Source organism: Anomaloglossus baeobatrachus, chromosome 2 (genome assembly GCF_048569485.1).
Source record: "Anomaloglossus baeobatrachus isolate aAnoBae1 chromosome 2, aAnoBae1.hap1, whole genome shotgun sequence".
Lineage (NCBI taxonomy): Eukaryota > Metazoa > Chordata > Amphibia > Anura > Aromobatidae > Anomaloglossus > Anomaloglossus baeobatrachus.
In genome coordinates, this window is record NC_134354.1 from 357,306,854 (window position 1) to 357,323,776 (window position 16,923).

Here is a 16,923-nt window from a genome sequence, read left to right on the forward strand (position 1 = left end):
TTGCGCAGATGCTACGTTTTGATCGCCTCTTATTGCATTTTGCGCAAAAGTTGTGGCGACAAAAAAACGTCGTTTTGGCGTTTGGAATTTTTTTGCCGCTACGCCGTTTACTGATCAGATTAATTGATTTTATATTTTGATAGATCGGGCGTTTTTGAACGCGGCGATACCAAATGTGTGTATATTTTTTATTTTTTTAACCCTTTAATTTTCAATGGGGCGAATGGGGGGTGATTTGAACTTTTAGGTTTTTTTGTTTTTTTTTTATTTTTTAAAACTTATTTTTTTACTTTTTTTTTTTATTTTACTAGTCCCCCTAGGGGGCTATTGCGATCAGCATTCCGATCGCTCTGCAGTATCTGCTGATCACAGCTGGAAGGCTGTAAACAGCAGATACGCTGTCTTTCTCTTTTGCTGTGCCCCGGGCACAGCGAAAGTGAAACCAATTCATGTGTAGTACAGGAGTCATCACATGACCCTGTACTACCATGACAACTATCGGGAGTCACGTGATCGCGTCACGTGACTTCCGGTTTCGGCGGTAAGTAAAAACTTTACCGCGATTGCGCTTATAATGGCGCTGTCATGTATTGACAGCGCCATATAAGGGGTTAATCGGCACGAGCAGATAACGATTCTGCTCGTGCCTAGCAGGCACACATCTCAGCTGTGAAAATCAGCTGAGATGTGTGCCGATCGCGGCATGCTGCCGCCGGAGGACCGCGGGCAGTAAGATTATGTCATTTAGGACGTAATTTTACGGCCCGCGGTCGTTAAGGGGTTAAATTGAAGTTTATATTGAATGTGTTACTTTTTTCTCTATAGTTTAGTCTTTTGCTTTTGTATTTATGGGAACTATATATTTTGAAACAAACAGGATTTTAATAATATGGGATTATGTTTTCTGCTAAAATGGTCAATAAAAAAGAAACCCAAAATCGTAGTTCTCTTTGTGATGGAAGCCAAAATGTATTGTCATTTGGCAACGAAACCAAGAATTTCACATATTACAAGTCGATAGAAAATTACTTCAACACCAAAAACAGATTGGTTTCACTGGGGATTGAACCCAGAACCTTCCGCGTGTGAAGCAGACATGATGACCACTACACTATGAAACCTTTGAAATCCTGCAAAGTAATGGCAATTAGAGACGAGTTTTGACCGCCAGGGGAAAAAAAACAAATTCGTAGCTCTGTTGGTGATGGAAGCTAAAACATCCCGTTATTCGGCAACAAAGGCAAGAACTTTATATATTGCAGGTTGATAGGGTATTATTTCAACACCAAGAACACATGGGTTTCACTGGGGATTGAACCCAGGACCTTCTGCGTGTAAAGCAGACGTGATTTCCACTACACTATGAAACCTTTGAAAGCCTGCAAAGTAATGGCAATTAGAGACGAGTTTTGACCGCCAGGGAAAAAAAAAAAACAAATTCGTAGCTCTGTTGGTGATGGAAGCCAAAACATCCCATCATTCGGCAACAAAGCCAAAAACTTCATATATTGTAATTTAATTGGGTATTATTTCAACACCAAGAACAGATTGGTTTTACTGGAGATTGAACGCAGGACCTTTAGCGTGATAAGCAGACGTGATGACCACTACTCTATGAAACCAGATGGAAAGTTACTGTGTATTGGCTAGCAGAGCAGAATTGTAACTGACGGGGCGTTTTTATTGCTGAAGGAAAGTATTTTTGGTTAATGAAACATTTACAATTTTTATCACATATTTTACCAGTTTTATTCCTACAAAGGGATTTTGCTTAAATGGAAGTTTACATTGAATGTGTTACTTTTTTCTACATAGTTTAGTCGTTTGCTTTTGTATTTAAAGGAACTATATATTTTGAAACAAACAGGATTTTTATAATATGGGATTATGTTTTCTGCTAAAATGGTCAATAAAAAAGAATCCCAAAATCGTAGTTCTCTTGGTGATGGAAGCCAAAATATATTATCAGTTGGCAACAAAGCCAAGAAATTCATATATTACAGGTTGATAGCAAATTACTTTAACAGCTAAAACGGCTTGTTTTTACTGGGGATTGAACCCAAGACCTGCTGCGTTTGAAGTAGACATGATGACCACTCCACTATGAAACCTGTGAAATCATGCAAAGTAATGGCAATTAGAGACGAGTTTTGACCGCCAGGGGAAAAAAAAAATAATTTGTAGTTCTGTTTGTGATGGAAGCCAAAACATCCCGTCATTCGGCAACAAAGCCGAGAACTTCAAATATTGTAGTTGGATAGCGTATTTTTTCAACACTAAGAACAGATTGGGTTCACTGGGGATTGAACTCAGGACCTTCTGCATGTTAAGCAGACGTGTGACCACTACACTATGAAACCTGATGAAAAGTTACTGTGTATTGGCTAGCAGAGCAGAATTGTGACTGACGGGGCCTTTTTATTGCTGAAGGAAAGTATTTTTAGTTAATGAAACATTTACAATTATTATTACATATTTTACCAGTTTTATTCCTACAAAGGGATTTTGCTTAAATTGAAGTTTATATTGAATAAGTTACTTTTTTCTCCATAGTTTGGTCTTTTGCTCTTGTATTTATGGGAACTATATAATTTGAAACAAATAGGATTTTTATAATATGGGATTATGTTTTCTGCTAAAATGGTCAATAAAAAAGAAACCCAAAATCGTAGTTCTCTTTGTGAAGGAAGCCAAAATGTATTGTCATTTGGCAACGAAACCAAGAATTTCACATATTACAAGTCGATAGGAAATTACTTCAACACCAAAAACAGATTGGTTTCACTGGGGATTGAACCCAGGACCTTCTGCGTGTGAAGAAGACTTGATGACCACTACTCTATGAAACCTTTGAAAGCCTGCAAAGTAATGGCAATTAGAGACGAGTTTTGACCGCCAGGGGAAAAAAAACAAATTCGTAGCTCTGTTGGTGATGGAAGCTAAAACATCCCGTTATTCGGCAATAAAGCCAAGAACTTTATATACTACAGGTTGATAGGGGATTATTTCAACACCAAGAACACATGGGTTTCACTGGGGATTGAACCCAGGACCTTCGGCGTGTAAAGCAGACGTGCTTTCCACTACACTATGAAACCTTAGAAAGCCTGCAAAGTAATGGCAATTAGAGACGAGTTTTGACTGCCAGGGAAAAAAAAAACAAATTCGTAGCTCTGTTGGGGATGGAAGCCAAAACATCCCATCATTCGGCAACAAAGCCAAGAACTTCATATATTGTAGTTTAATTGAGTATCATTTCAACACCAAGAACAGTTGGGTTTTACAGGGGATTGAACAGAGGACCTTCTGCGTGTTAAGCAGACGTGATGACCACTACTCTATGAAACCTGATGGAAAGTTACTGTGTATTGGCTAGCAGAGCAGAATTGTGACTGACGGGGCCTTTTTATTGCTGAAGGAAAGTATTTTTGGTTAATGAAACATTTACAATTTTTTATTACATATTTTACCAGTTTTATTCCTACAAAGGGATTTTGATTAAAAGGAAGTTTACATTGAATGTGTTACTTTTTTCCACATAGATTAGTTGTTTGCTTTTGTATTTAAAGGAACTATATATTTTGAAACAAACAGGATTTTTATAATATGGGATTATGTTTTCTGCTAAAATGGTCAATAAAAAAGAAACCCAAAATCGTAGTTCTCTTGGTGAGGGAAGCCAAAATATATTATCAGTTGGCAACAAAACAAAAAATTTCATATAATACAGGTTGATAGCAAATTACTTCAACAGCGAAAACGGCTTGTTTTTACTGGGGATTGAACCCAGGACCTTCTGCGTGTGAAGTAGACGTGATGACCACTCCACTATGAAACCTATGAAATCCTGCAAAGTAATGGCATTTAGAGACGAGTTTTGACCGCCAGGGGAAAAAAAATAAAATAATTTGTAGTTCTGTTTGTGATGGAAGCCAAAACATACCATCATTCGGCAACAATGCCGAGAACTTCATATAGTGTAGTTGGATAGCATATTATTTCAACACTAAGAACAGATTGGTTTCACTGGGGATTGAACCCAGGACCTTCTGGGTGTTAAGCAGACGTGATGACCACTACACTATGAAACCTGACGAAAAGTTACTGTGTATTGGCTAATAGAGCAGAATTGTGACTGACGAGGCCTTTTTATTGCTGAAGGAAAGTATTTTTGGTTAATGAAACATTTACAATTATTATTACATATTTTACCAGTTTTATTCCTACAAAGGGATTTTGCTTAAATTGAAGTTTATATTGAATGTGTTACTTTTTTCTCCATAGTTTGGTCTTTTGCTTTTGTATTTATGGGAACTATATATTTTGAAACAAATAGGATTTTTATAATATGGGATTATGTTTTTAACCAAAAAAGTATTTTTGGTTAATGAAACATTTACAATTATTATTACATATTTTACCAGTTTTATTCCTACAAAGGGATTTAGCTTAAATCCACTACACTATGAAACCTTTGAAATCCTGCAAAGTAATGGCAATTAGAGACGAGTTTTGACCGCCAGGGGAAAAAAAACAAATTCGTAGCTCTGTTGGTGATGGAAGCTAAAACATCCCGTTATTCGGCATTAAAGCCAAGAACTTTATATACTGCAGGTTGATAGGGGATTATTTCAACACCAAGAACACATGGGTTTCACTGGGGATTGAACCCAGGACCTTCTGCGTGTAAAGCAGACGTGATTTCCACTACACTATGAAACCTTTGAAAGCCTGCAAAGTAATGGCAATTAGAGACGAGTTTTGACCGCCAGGGAAAAAAAAACAAAATCGTAGCTCTGTTGGGGATGGAAGCCAAAACATCCCATCATTCGGCAACAAAGCCAAGAACTTTATATATTGTAGTTTTATTGAGTATTATTTCAACACCAAGAACAGATTGGTTTTACTGGGGATTGAACGCAGGACCTTCTGCGTGTGAAGTAGCCGTGATGACGACTCCACTATGAAACCTGTGAAATCCTGCAAAGTAATGGCATTTAGAGACGAGTTTTGACCGCCAGGGGAAAAAAATAAATAATTTGTAGTTCTGTTTGTGATGGAAGCCAAACCATCCCGTCATTCGGCAACAAAGCCGAGAACTTCAAATATTGTAGTTGGATAGCGTATTTTTTCAACACTAAGAACAGATTTGTTTCACTGGGGATTGAACTCAGGACCTTCTGCGTGTTAAGCAGACGTGTGACCACTACACTATGAAACCTGACAAAAAGTTACTGTGTATTGGCTAGCAGAGCAGAATTGTGACTGACGGGGCCGTTTTATTGCTGAAGGAAAGTATTTTTAGTTAATGAAACATTTACAATTATTATTACATATTTTACCAGTTTTATTGCTACAAAGGGATTTTGCTTAAATTGAAGTTTATATTGAATGTGTTACTTTTTTCTCCATAGTTTGGTCTTTTGCTTTTGTATTTATGGGAACTATATAATTTGAAACAAGTAGGATTTTTATAATATGGGATTATGTTTTCTGCTAAAATGGTCAATAAAAAAGAAACCCAAAATCGTAGTTCTCTTTGTGAAGGAAGCCAAAATGTATTGTCATTTGGCAATGAAACCAAGAATTTCACATATTACAAGTCGATAGGAAATTACTTCAACACCAAAAACAGATTGGTTTCACTGGGGATTGAACCCAGGACCTTCTGCGTGTGAAGCAGACGTGATGACCACTCCACTATGAAACCTTTGAAATCCTGCAAAGTAATGGCAATTAGAGACGAGTTTTGACCGCCAGGGGAAAAAAAACAAATTCGTAGCTCTGTTGGTGATGGAAGCTAAAACATCCCGTTATTCGGCAACAAAGCCAAGAACTTTATATACTGCAGGTTGATAGGGGATTATTTCAACACCAAGAACACATGGGTTTCACTGGGGCTTGAACCCAGGACCTTCTGCGTGTAAAGCAGACGTGATTTCCACTACACTATGAAACCTTAGAAAGGCTGCAAAGTAATGGCAATTAGAGATGAGTTTTGACTGCCAGGGAAAAAAAAACCAATTTCGTAGCTCTGTTGGGGATGGAAGCCAAAACATCCCATCATTCGGCAACAAAGCCAAGAACTTCATATATTGTAGTTTAATTGAGTATCATTTCAACACCAAGAACAGTTTGGTTTTCCTGGGGATTGAACGGAGGACCTTCTGCGTGTTAAGCAGACGTGATGACCACTACCCTATGAAACCTGATGGAAAGTTACTGTGTATTGGCTAGCAGAGCAGAATTGTGACTGACGGGGCCTTTTTATTGCTGAAGGAAAGTATTTTTGGTTAATGAAACATTTACAATTTTTATTACATATTTTACCAGTTTTATTCCTACAAAGGGATTTTGCTTAAGGCCCCCTTCACACGTCCGTGATACACGTGCGTGTTTGGTCCGTTTCCGTATATACCGGAGACACGGCCAAACGTGCACCAATGTTAATCTATGATTGTGGTCACACGTCCGTTATTTCATTATGTCCGTGTGTGCGTGTCCGTGATCCGTATGTCTTTGCGTTTGGCACGGATGCATGTTTGTTATCTGCACGGAGCACGCACACGTGGACACAATGAAAGTCTATGGGTATGTGCACACACGTTAGTAAACACGTATGCATATACCTATAGTCCGTGTCCGTTTGGTGTTTTTATTTCTAGTGATGTCGGCTATTCTTTCTATTTCTGTGTATGTCGGTCAATCTCCCTGAGTCCGTCGGTCAGTCTCTCTGTCTCTCTGTCGGTCTGTCTGTCTGTCCCTCTCTCACAGTCTGTCGGTCAGTTTCCCCCCCTCTCTCATACTTACCGTTCCCCGATCTTCGGCGCAGCGCTGCACGGCATTCACACTGCTGCGGCGGCTTTTACTATTTTGAAAAAGCCGGCCGCCCATTAAACAATCTCCTATTCCCTGCTTTCCCCGCCCACCGGCGCCTATGATTGGTTACAGTGAGACACGCCCCCACGCTGAGTGACAGGTGTCACACTGCACCCAATCACAGCAGCCGGTGGGCGTGTCTATACTGTGCAGTAAAATAAATAAATAAATAATTAAAAAAAAAATGGCGTGCGGTCCCCCACAATTTTAATGCCAGCCAGATAAAGCCATACGGCTGAAGGCTGGTATTCTCAGGATGGGGAGCTCCACGTTATGGGGAGCCCCCCACCCTAACAATATCAGTCAGCAGCCGCCCAGAATTGCCGCATACATTAGATGCGACAGTTCTGGGGCTGTACCCGGCTCTTCCCGATTTGCCCTGGTGCCGTTGGCAAATCGGGGTAATAAGGAGTTATTGGCAGCCCATAGCTGCCAATAAGTCCTAGATTAATCATGTCAGGCGTCTATGAGACACCCTCCATGATTAATCTGTAAATTACAGTAAAAAAACACACACACCCGAAAAAATCCTTTATTTGAAATAAAAAACACACACAAATTCCCTCATTACCAATTTATTAACCCCGACAAACCCTCCATGTCCGGCGTACTCCACAGTCCTCCAGCGTCGCGTCCAGCTCTGCTGCATGGAGGTGACAGGAGCAGCAGAAGACACCGCCGCTCCGGTCACCTCCACACAGCAAATGAGATGAGTAGCGCGATCAGCTGCTGTCAGTCAGGTAACTCGCGGCCACCGCTGGATCCAGCGGTGGCCGAGGGTAACCTCAGTGACAGCAGCTGATCGCGCTACTCATCTCATTAGCTGCGTGGAGGTGACCGGAGCGGCGGTGTCTTCTGCTGCTCCTGTCACTTCCATGCAGCAGAGCTGGACGCGACGCTGGAGGACTGTGGAGTACGCCGGACATGGAGGGTTTGTCGGGGTTAATAAATTGGTAATGAGGGAATTTGTGTGTGTTTTTTATTTCAAATAAAGGATTTTTTCGGGTGTGTGTGTTTTTTTACTGTAACTTACAGATTAATCATGGAGGGTGTCTCATAGACGCCTGACATGATTAATCTAGGATTTAGTGGCAGCTATGGGCTGCCAATAACTCCTTATTACCCCGATTTGCCAACGGCACCAGGGCAAATCGGGAAGAGCCGGGTACAGTCCCAGAACTGTCGCATATAATGTATGCGGCAATTCTGGGCGGCTGCTGACTGATATTGTTAGGGTGGGGGGCTCCCCATAACGTGGAGCTCCCCATCCTGAGAATACCAGCCTTCAGCCGTATGGCTTTATCTGGCTGGCATTAAAATTGGGGGGAACCGCACGCCGTTTTTTTTTAATTATTTATTTATTTATTTTACTGCACAGTATAGACACGCCCACCGGCTGCTGTGATTGGGTGCAGTGTGACACCTGTCACTCAGCGTGGGGGCGTGTCTCACTGTAACCAATCATAGGCGCCGGTGGGCGGGGAAAGCAGGGAATACGAGATTGTTTAATGAGCGGCCGGCTTTTTCAAAATAGTAAAAGCCGCCGCAGCCGTGTGAATGCCGTGCAGCGCCGGTGATCGGGGATCGGTGAGTATGAGAGAGGGGGGGACACTTCAGTCAATCGGGGGATTAGCGGTCAACGGTGAATCCTTCACAGGTGACCGCTAATCAGTACTCGACACAGACAGAGCCGCGGTATGAGGATGAAGTCGGGTGAAGTTCACCCGAGTTCATTCTCATCGCGCAACTCTGTCTGCTGTCAGCCGACATTTATAAACGACATTGTGCATCACACACACGGACATTACACACGGACATTACACGTACACATACACGTTAATTCCACACGCACACACGGACGTTCTGCACACAAACACGGCTAGCATACGCAATTCACACAGGTGCCACACGGACCATGAAAACGGACACAAAAACGGGACACGGACCCGAAAAACGGCCCGTAACACACGTGCGTGTTTTTCACGGACGTGTGAAGGGGGCCTAAAAGGAAGTTTACATTGAATGTGTTACTTTTTTCCACATAGTTTAGTTGTTTGCTTTTGTATTTAAAGGAACTATATATTTTGAAACAAACAGGATTTTTATAATATGGGATTATGTTTTCTGCTAAAATGGTCAATAAAAAAGAAACCCAAAATCGTAGTTCTCTTTGTGATGGAAGCCAAAATGTATTGTCATTTGGCAACGAAACCAAGAATTTCACATATTACAAGTCGATAGGAAATTACTTCAACACCAAAAACAGATTGGTTTCACTGGGGATTGAACCCAAGACCTTCTGCGTGTGAAGCAGACGTGATGACCACTACACTAAGAAGCCTTTGCAATCCTGCAATGTAATGGCAATTAGAGACGAGTTTTGACCATCAGGGGAAAAAAACAAATTCGTAGCTCTGTTGGTGATGGAAGCTAAAACATCCCGTTATTCGGCAACAAAGCCAACAACTTTATATACTGCAGGTTGATAGGGGATTATTTCAACACCAAGAACACATGGGTTTCACTGGGGATTGAACCCAGGTCCTTCTGCGTGTAAAGCAGACGTGATTTCCACTACACTATGAAACCTTTGAAAGCCTGCAAAGTAATGGCAATTAGAGACGAGTTTTGACAGCCAGGGAAAAAAAAAACAAATTCGTAGCTCTGTTGGGGATGGAAGCCAAAACATCCCATCATTCGGCAACAAAGCCAAGAACTTCATATATTGTAGTTTAATTGAGTATTATTTCAACACCAAGAACAGATTGGTTTTACTGGGGATTGAACGCAGGACCTTCTGCGTGTTAAGCAGACGTGATGACCACTACTCTATGAAACCTGATGGAAAGTTACTGTGTATTGGCTAGCAGAGCAGAATTGTGACTGACGGGGCCTTTTTATTGCTGAAGGAAAGTATTTTTGGTTAATGAAACATTTACAATTTTTATTACATATTTTACCAGTTTTATTCCTACAAAGGGATTTTGCTTAAAAGGAAGTTTACATTGAACGTGTTACTTTTTTCCACATAGTTTAGTTGTTTGCTTTTGTATTTAAAGGAACTATATATTTGGAAACAAACAGGATTTTTATAATATGGGATTATGTTTTCTGCTAAAATGGTCAATAAAAAAGAAACCCAAAATCGTAGTTCTCTTGGTGAGGGAAGCCAAAATATATTATCAGTTGGCAACAAAACCAAGAATTTCATATATTACAGGTTGATAGCAAATTACTTCAACAGCGAAAACAGCTTGTTTTTACTGGGTATTGAACCCAGGACCTTCTGCGTGTGAAGCAGACGTGATGACCACTCCCCTATGAAACCTGTGAAATCCTGCAAAGTAATGGCATTTAGAGACGAGTTTTGACCGCCAGGGGAAAAAAAAAATTAAATTTGTAGTTCTGTTTGTGATGGAAGCCAAAACATACCGTCATTCGGCAGCAATGCCGAGAACTTCATATATTGTAGTTGGATAGCGTATTATTTCAACACTAAGTACAGATTGGTTTCACTGGGGATTGAACCCAGGACTTTCTGCGTGTTAAGCAGACGTGATGACCACTACACTTTGAAACCTGACGAAAAGGTACTTTGTATTCGCTAGCAGAGCAGAATTGTGACTGACGGGGCCTTTTTATTGCTGAAGGAAAGTATTTTTGGTTAATGAAACATTTACAATTATTATTACATATTTTACCAGTTTTATTCCTACAAAAGGATTTTGCTTAAACTGAAGTTTATATTGAATACGTTACTTTTTTCTCCATAGTTTGGTCTTTTGCTTTTGTATTTATGGGAACTATATATTTTGAAACAAATAGGATTTTTATAATATGGGATTATGTTTTCTGCTAAAATGGTCAATAAAAAAGAAACCCAAAATCGTAGTTCTCTTTGTGATGGAAGCCAAAATGTATTGTCATTTGGCAACGAAACCAAGAATTTCACATATTACAAGTCGATAGGAAATTACTTCAACACCAAAAACAGATTGGTTTCACTGGGGATTGAACCCAGGATCTTCTGCGTGTGAAGCAGACGTGATGACCACTACACTATGAAACCTTTGAAAGCCTGCAAAGTAATGGCAATTAGAGTCGAGTTTTGACCGCCAGGGGAAATAAAACAAATTCGTACCTCTGTTGGGGATGGAAGCCAAAACATCCCATCATTCGGCAACAAAGCCAAGAACTTCATATATTGTAGTTTAATTGAGTATTATTTCAACACCAAGAACAGATTGGTTTTACTGGGGATTGAATGCAGGACCTTCTGCGTGTTAAGCAGACGTGATGACCACTACTCTATGAAACCTGATGAAAAGTTACTGTGTATTGGCTAGCAGAGCAGAATTGTGACTGACGGGGCCTTTTTATTGCTGAAGGAAAGTATTTTTTGTTAATGAAACATTTACAATTTTTATTACATATTTTACCAGTTTTATTCTTACAAAGGGATTTTGCTTAAAAGGAAGTTTACATTGAATGTGTTACTTTTTTCCACATAGTTTAGTTGTTTGCTTTTGTATTTAAAGGAACTATTTATTTTGAAACAAACAGGATTTTTATAATATGGGATTATGTTTTCTGCTAAAATGGTCAATAAAAAAGAAACCCAAAATCGTAGTTCTCTTGGTGATAAAAGCCAAAATATATTATCAGTTGGCAACAAAACAAAGAATTTCATATGTTACAGGTTGATAGCTAATTACTTCAACAGCGAAAACGGCTTGCTTTTACTGGGGATTGAACCCAGGACCTTCTGCGTGTGAAGTAGACGTGATGACGACTCCACTATGAAACCTGTGAAATCCTGCAAAGTAATGGCATTTAGAGACGAGTTTTGACCGTTAGGGAAAAAAAAAAAAATAATTTGTAGTTCTGTTTGTGATGGAAGCCAAAACATTCCGTCATACGGCAACAAAGCTGAGAACTTCATATATTGTAGTTGCATAGCGTATTATTTCAACACTAAGAACAGATTGGTTTCACTGGGGATTGAACCCAGGACCTTCTGCGTGTTAAGCAGACATGATGACCACTACACTATGAAACCTGCCGAAAAGTTACTGTGTATTGGCTAGTAGAGCAGAATTGTGACTCACGGGGCCTTTTTATTGCTGAAGGAAAGTATTTTTGGTTAATGAAACATTTACAATTATTATTACATATTTTACCAGTTTTATTCCTACAAAGGGATTTTGCCTAAATTGAAGTTTATATTGAATGTGTTACTTTTTTCTCCATAGTTTGGTCTTTTGCTTTTGTATTTATGGGAATTATATATTTTGAAACAAATAGGATTTTTATAATATAGGATTATGTTTTTGTGCTAAAATGGTCAATAAAAAAGAAACCCAAAATCGTAGTTCTCTTTGTGATGGAAGCCAAAATGTATTGTCATTTGGCAACGAAATTAAGAATTTCACATATTACAAGTCGATAGGAAATTACTTCAACACCAAAAACAGATTGGTTTCACTGGGGATTGAGCGCAGGACCTTCTGCGTGTTAAGCAGACATGATGACCACTACTCTATGAAACCTGATGGAAAGTTACTGTGTATTGGCCAGCAGAGCAGAATTGTGACTGACGGGGCCTTTTTATTGCTGAAGGAAAGTATTTTTGGTTAATGAAACATTTACAATTTTTATTACATATTTTACCAATTTTATTCCTACAAAGGGATTTTGCTTAAAAGGAAGTTTACATTGAATGTGTTACTTTTTTCCACATAGTTTAGTTGTTTGCGTTTGTATTTAAAGGAACTATATATTTTGAAACAAACAGGATTTTTATAATATGGGATTATGTTTTCTGCTAAAATGGTCAATAAAAAAGAAACCCAAAATCGTAGTTCTCTTGGTGATGGAAGCCAAAATATATTATCAGTTGGCAACAAAACAAAGAATTTCATATGTTACAGGTTGATAGCAAATTACTTCAACAGCGAAAACGGCTTGTTTTTACTGGGGATTGAACCCAGGACCTTCTGCGTGTGAAGTAGACGTGATGATGACTCCACTATGAAACCTGTGAAATCCGGCAAAGTAATGGCATTTAGAGACGAGTTTTGACCGCCAGGGGAAAAAAAAAAAAAATAATTTGTAGATCTGTTTGTGATGGAAGCCAAAACATCCCGTCATTCGGCAACAAAGCCGAGAACTTCATATTTTGTAGTTGGATAGCGTATTATTTCAACACTAAGAACAGATTGGTTTCACTGGGGATTGAACCCAGGACCTTCTGCGTGTTAAGCAGACGTGATGACCACTACACTATGAAACCTGACAAAAAGTTACTGTGTATTGGCTAGCAGAGCAGAATTGTGACTGACGGGGCCTTTTTATTGCTGAAGGAAAGTATTGTTGGTTAATGAAACATTTACAATTAATATTACATATTTTACTAGTGATGAGCGAGTACTAAAAAGCTCGGGTGCTCGAGGCTCGGGCCGAGCATCACAAGATACTCGTGTACTCGGCCCGAGCACCGAGCCCAATGTTATCCTATGGGAGACCCGAGTATTTTTGTGAAATGACCCCCGGCAGCATGTAGAAACCCTAAAAATGGCACAAAAGTCTCAGAAGAGTGCTCAAATGACATGGCAACAGCATGGGGAAGACCCCTTGAAGCATTTATCACTCAAAAATCACAGCTGTGAACAATTTTGTCCGCGTTTTACGCCATTTTTACGGACTCACCAGAAAACCTTCCAAAATGACCCCAAAATGATTTTTCATGGCAGAAATGTTAAGGGCACATACCCAATAGTGAGATAGAGCTGGTGTATGTTACTTTTTGAGATTAATACATGAAAGATTTTACGTAAAACATTGTGTGGCACTCCGATGTCCCTGAGAAGAGACGTACATGAAGGCCTCTTGAGTCTAATGTGCCCATTTTGAGGAAGTGAGTCTTTGTAGTATTTTCCTTTGCCAGGGCAGTCCAAAATTGTGAGGTTCACCAATGCCCCTGCATACACATGTGCATGAGGGCCTGTAAACCTGAAGTGCCCATTGTAAGGAAGTGGGTCTATTGTAGTATAGCCCTTTGGCAGGGCAGCCAAAAATTGGGAGGCTCCACGTTGTCCCTGGATAGAGACGTGCATGAGGGCCTGTAAACATGAAGTGCCCATTGTAAGGAAGTGGGTCTATTGTAGTATAGCCCTTAGGCAGGGCAGCCAAAAATTGGGAGGCTCCACGTTGTCCCTGGATAGAGACGTGCATGAGGGCCTGTAAACATGAAGTGCCCATTGTAAGGAAGTGGGTCTATTGTAGTATAGCCCTTAGGCAGGGCAGCCAAAAATTGGGAGGCTCCACGTTGTCCCTGGATAGAGACGTGCATGAGGGCCTGTAAACATGAAGTGCCCATTGAAAGGAAGTGGGTCTATTGTAGTATAGCCCTTTGGCAGGGCAGCCAAAAATTGGGAGGCTCCACGTTGTCCCTGGATAGAGACCTGTTAGGTTCTTAGTGCCTCCGTGCTTGCATTTAAAAACCGCACGTGTGTGCCTGTTGGTGGCAGCTTTCCGCTGCACTTGTGTGCGTTTTGCAAAAACTTGGATATAACGCACAAGTCTAATGAATACACATCAGCACAGCATTGCAAAATGCGCAAGGGCATTGTCAACGAACAAGGAAGTGGACGTGATGGTGGTGAAGGCAGAGACCGAGGTCGTGTGCAAGCTCTAATTTCGCCACAACAAAGGGCCACATCTACTCGCTCGCACGTCCTGTCCCAAATCCTTGGGGACTGCAGCAGTACACCGCTCTTGAACCAAGACCAGTGTCAACAGGTTGTTAGTTGGATAGTGGATAATGCTTCCAGTCAGATTGGCACCACCACAAACACTCTGTCTTCCACACGGTCAAGTGTCAGTAGCCGTGATACTGCACCGCACATTTTAGAACCTGATCCTCCTTCCTACCACCAGGCCGAGTACACGTCCACGGACATTACTGATCCCACACTTGGACACTCGGAAGAGCTGTTCATTCACGTTTCCATTCACACATTCTGGCCTCTCGCCAGCTCCTGTTGAAGTGGGCCATGACTAGATTGTATGTACAGATGCCCAAATATTTGAGCAGCCACGTTCTCACGAAGTTGGCAACGTGTCTCAACAAGGGGTGGACGATGATGAGACACAATTGTCAGGAAGTCAGGAGGAGCAGGGTGCGGAAGAGGAAGACGACGTGGTGGATGATCCAGTAACTGACCCAACCTGGCAGGAGGATATGCAGAGCGAGGACAGCAGTGCACAGGGGGAGGGAGGCGTAGCATCCCAACAGGCAGTAAGAAGCAGGGTGGTGGCCCCAGGCAGACATCAGGCAATTGTTCCCCGGAACAACACGACACAAGGTGCCTGTACAAATGTTAGGTCTTCCCGAGTCTGGCAGTTTTTTAAGTTGGCTCCAGATAATTCTAAAAAGGCCATTTGCAACACCTGCCGTGCCAGCATCAGCAGGGGTACCAAAGCTAGCAGCCTGACCACCACCAGAATGATCAGGCACATGTCAGCCAAGCACCCGACTTTGTGGGATGTACAACAGAGTCGAGGAGCAGTGCTTGCTGATGTCACTGCTACATCTTCGCTTGTTGTGCATGCGAGCCAATCCCCTGTCCATGCTGCCCGCGAACAAGCCTCCTCCGGCCCTGCACCTGCAGTTGCCCACGCAGAAATAACACCATCATTAAGCACGTCCTTGTCCCAGCGCAGCGTTCAGTTATCCATTCAGCAAACCTTTGAACGCAGGCGCAAATACACTGCCAACGCCCCACATGCCACACTTCTAAATGCTAACATTTCGCGACTGCTTGCGCTGGAAATGTTGCCTTTTAGGCTGGTTGAGACAGAAGCATTCCGCGACCTGATGGTGGCAGCTGTCCCACGTTACTCGGTCCCCAGCCGCCACTATTTCTCCCGGTGTGCCGTCCCCGCATTGCATAACCACGTGTCACAAAACATCACACGTGCCCTGAACAACGCTGTTTCACCCAAAGTCCACCTAACCACAGGCACGTGGACAAGTGCATATGGGCAAGGCCGCTACATCTCGTTGACGTCACACTGGGTTAATATTGTGGAAGCTGGGACCCAGTCTGAGCGAGGGACGGAACACGTCCTTCACACACCAAGTTTTGCAGGCCCTACCTCAGTCAGGGTTTCACCCACACTCTACAGCTCCGGAATGTCATGCTCCTCAGCCTCCTCCTCCTCCTGCGCATCCTCATCCACTTTACCCTCCACACCAGTCCCAAGCTGGAATTGTCGCGGGCGGAGGAGGGGACGCTGCGCTCTCCCACTGCTCGGGTCCGGCTGCCGCTGCTCTACGGCTGCTGCTGCTCGGTGGCTCAAGCGATGGCCGGATCCTGGAGGCTCGAGCGGCTCTCCTCGCCCGTGAGTGAAAAGAAGTGGTTTGGGTTTTGGGGATATTGTCCGTGACGCCACCCACGGTTGTGGTGATTGTGTGGACACCACCGCTGCTCTGGACGGGGATCCCGGGAGCCTGTGACAGGGAGCAGCTTTGTTGTTATTTCTCCCCTCCGTGGGTAGGGGGGTTGGTTGTCCCGGGGCCCGGTGATGGGGTAGAGATGGATGACAGGCGGGTAGCGGGCCCTGATGAGGTGCAGGGTCGCAGGGGCAGCGCTGTGCCGCACGGCACGGATGTACTCACTCAGCCCAATGATGATGACACAGTTCACGGTAAAACAAGTGGCTGGATGGACGGGTCCCTCGGACGGCTGCGGTTGTTCCTCCCTGCAGGTTAGTGATGACTGTCTCTCCCTAAGTTCAGTGTTGGTAGTGATGGTTTCCCACCGGTAACCCGTTCCCCGACCTGGATATGGGCCGGAGGAGTCCCTTTTGCCCACAGGCGCTGGCCCTGGGAGACGGTTGCCCTTGGCAGTGGCGGTGTCTCCCCTTCTAGGTTGGACGGTTGCCTTCTATCATGACTTGGCTGTTTGGAAACCCTGAGGTCCCCTTCACTAACGGATTTGGCAAATTCACGGCGACACCAAGCCTTGCCGGGATCCGAAA

General features: G+C 42.4%; 6 non-coding genes across 6 annotated transcripts; all 6 read right to left on the reverse strand.

Annotated features, from left to right (window-relative positions):
• Positions 1 to 1,297: 1,297 nt before the first annotated feature.
• On the reverse strand, positions 1,298 to 1,370 carry TRNAV-UAC (transfer RNA valine (anticodon UAC)). The gene has a single exon. It is a non-coding gene; the product is annotated as a tRNA-Val (tRNA).
• A 3,279-nt stretch (positions 1,371 to 4,649) lies between these two features.
• TRNAV-UAC (transfer RNA valine (anticodon UAC)) lies at positions 4,650 to 4,722 on the reverse strand. The gene has a single exon. It is a non-coding gene; the product is annotated as a tRNA-Val (tRNA).
• Positions 4,723 to 5,886: 1,164 nt separating this feature from the next.
• Positions 5,887 to 5,959, reverse strand: TRNAV-UAC (transfer RNA valine (anticodon UAC)). The gene has a single exon. It is a non-coding gene; the product is annotated as a tRNA-Val (tRNA).
• Positions 5,960 to 9,395: 3,436 nt separating this feature from the next.
• TRNAV-UAC (transfer RNA valine (anticodon UAC)) lies at positions 9,396 to 9,468 on the reverse strand. The gene has a single exon. It is a non-coding gene; the product is annotated as a tRNA-Val (tRNA).
• A 2,397-nt stretch (positions 9,469 to 11,865) lies between these two features.
• Positions 11,866 to 11,938, reverse strand: TRNAV-AAC (transfer RNA valine (anticodon AAC)). Its single transcript has one exon. It is a non-coding gene; the product is annotated as a tRNA-Val (tRNA).
• A 1,160-nt stretch (positions 11,939 to 13,098) lies between these two features.
• TRNAV-AAC (transfer RNA valine (anticodon AAC)) lies at positions 13,099 to 13,171 on the reverse strand. Its single transcript has one exon. It is a non-coding gene; the product is annotated as a tRNA-Val (tRNA).
• Positions 13,172 to 16,923: the final 3,752 nt, after the last annotated feature.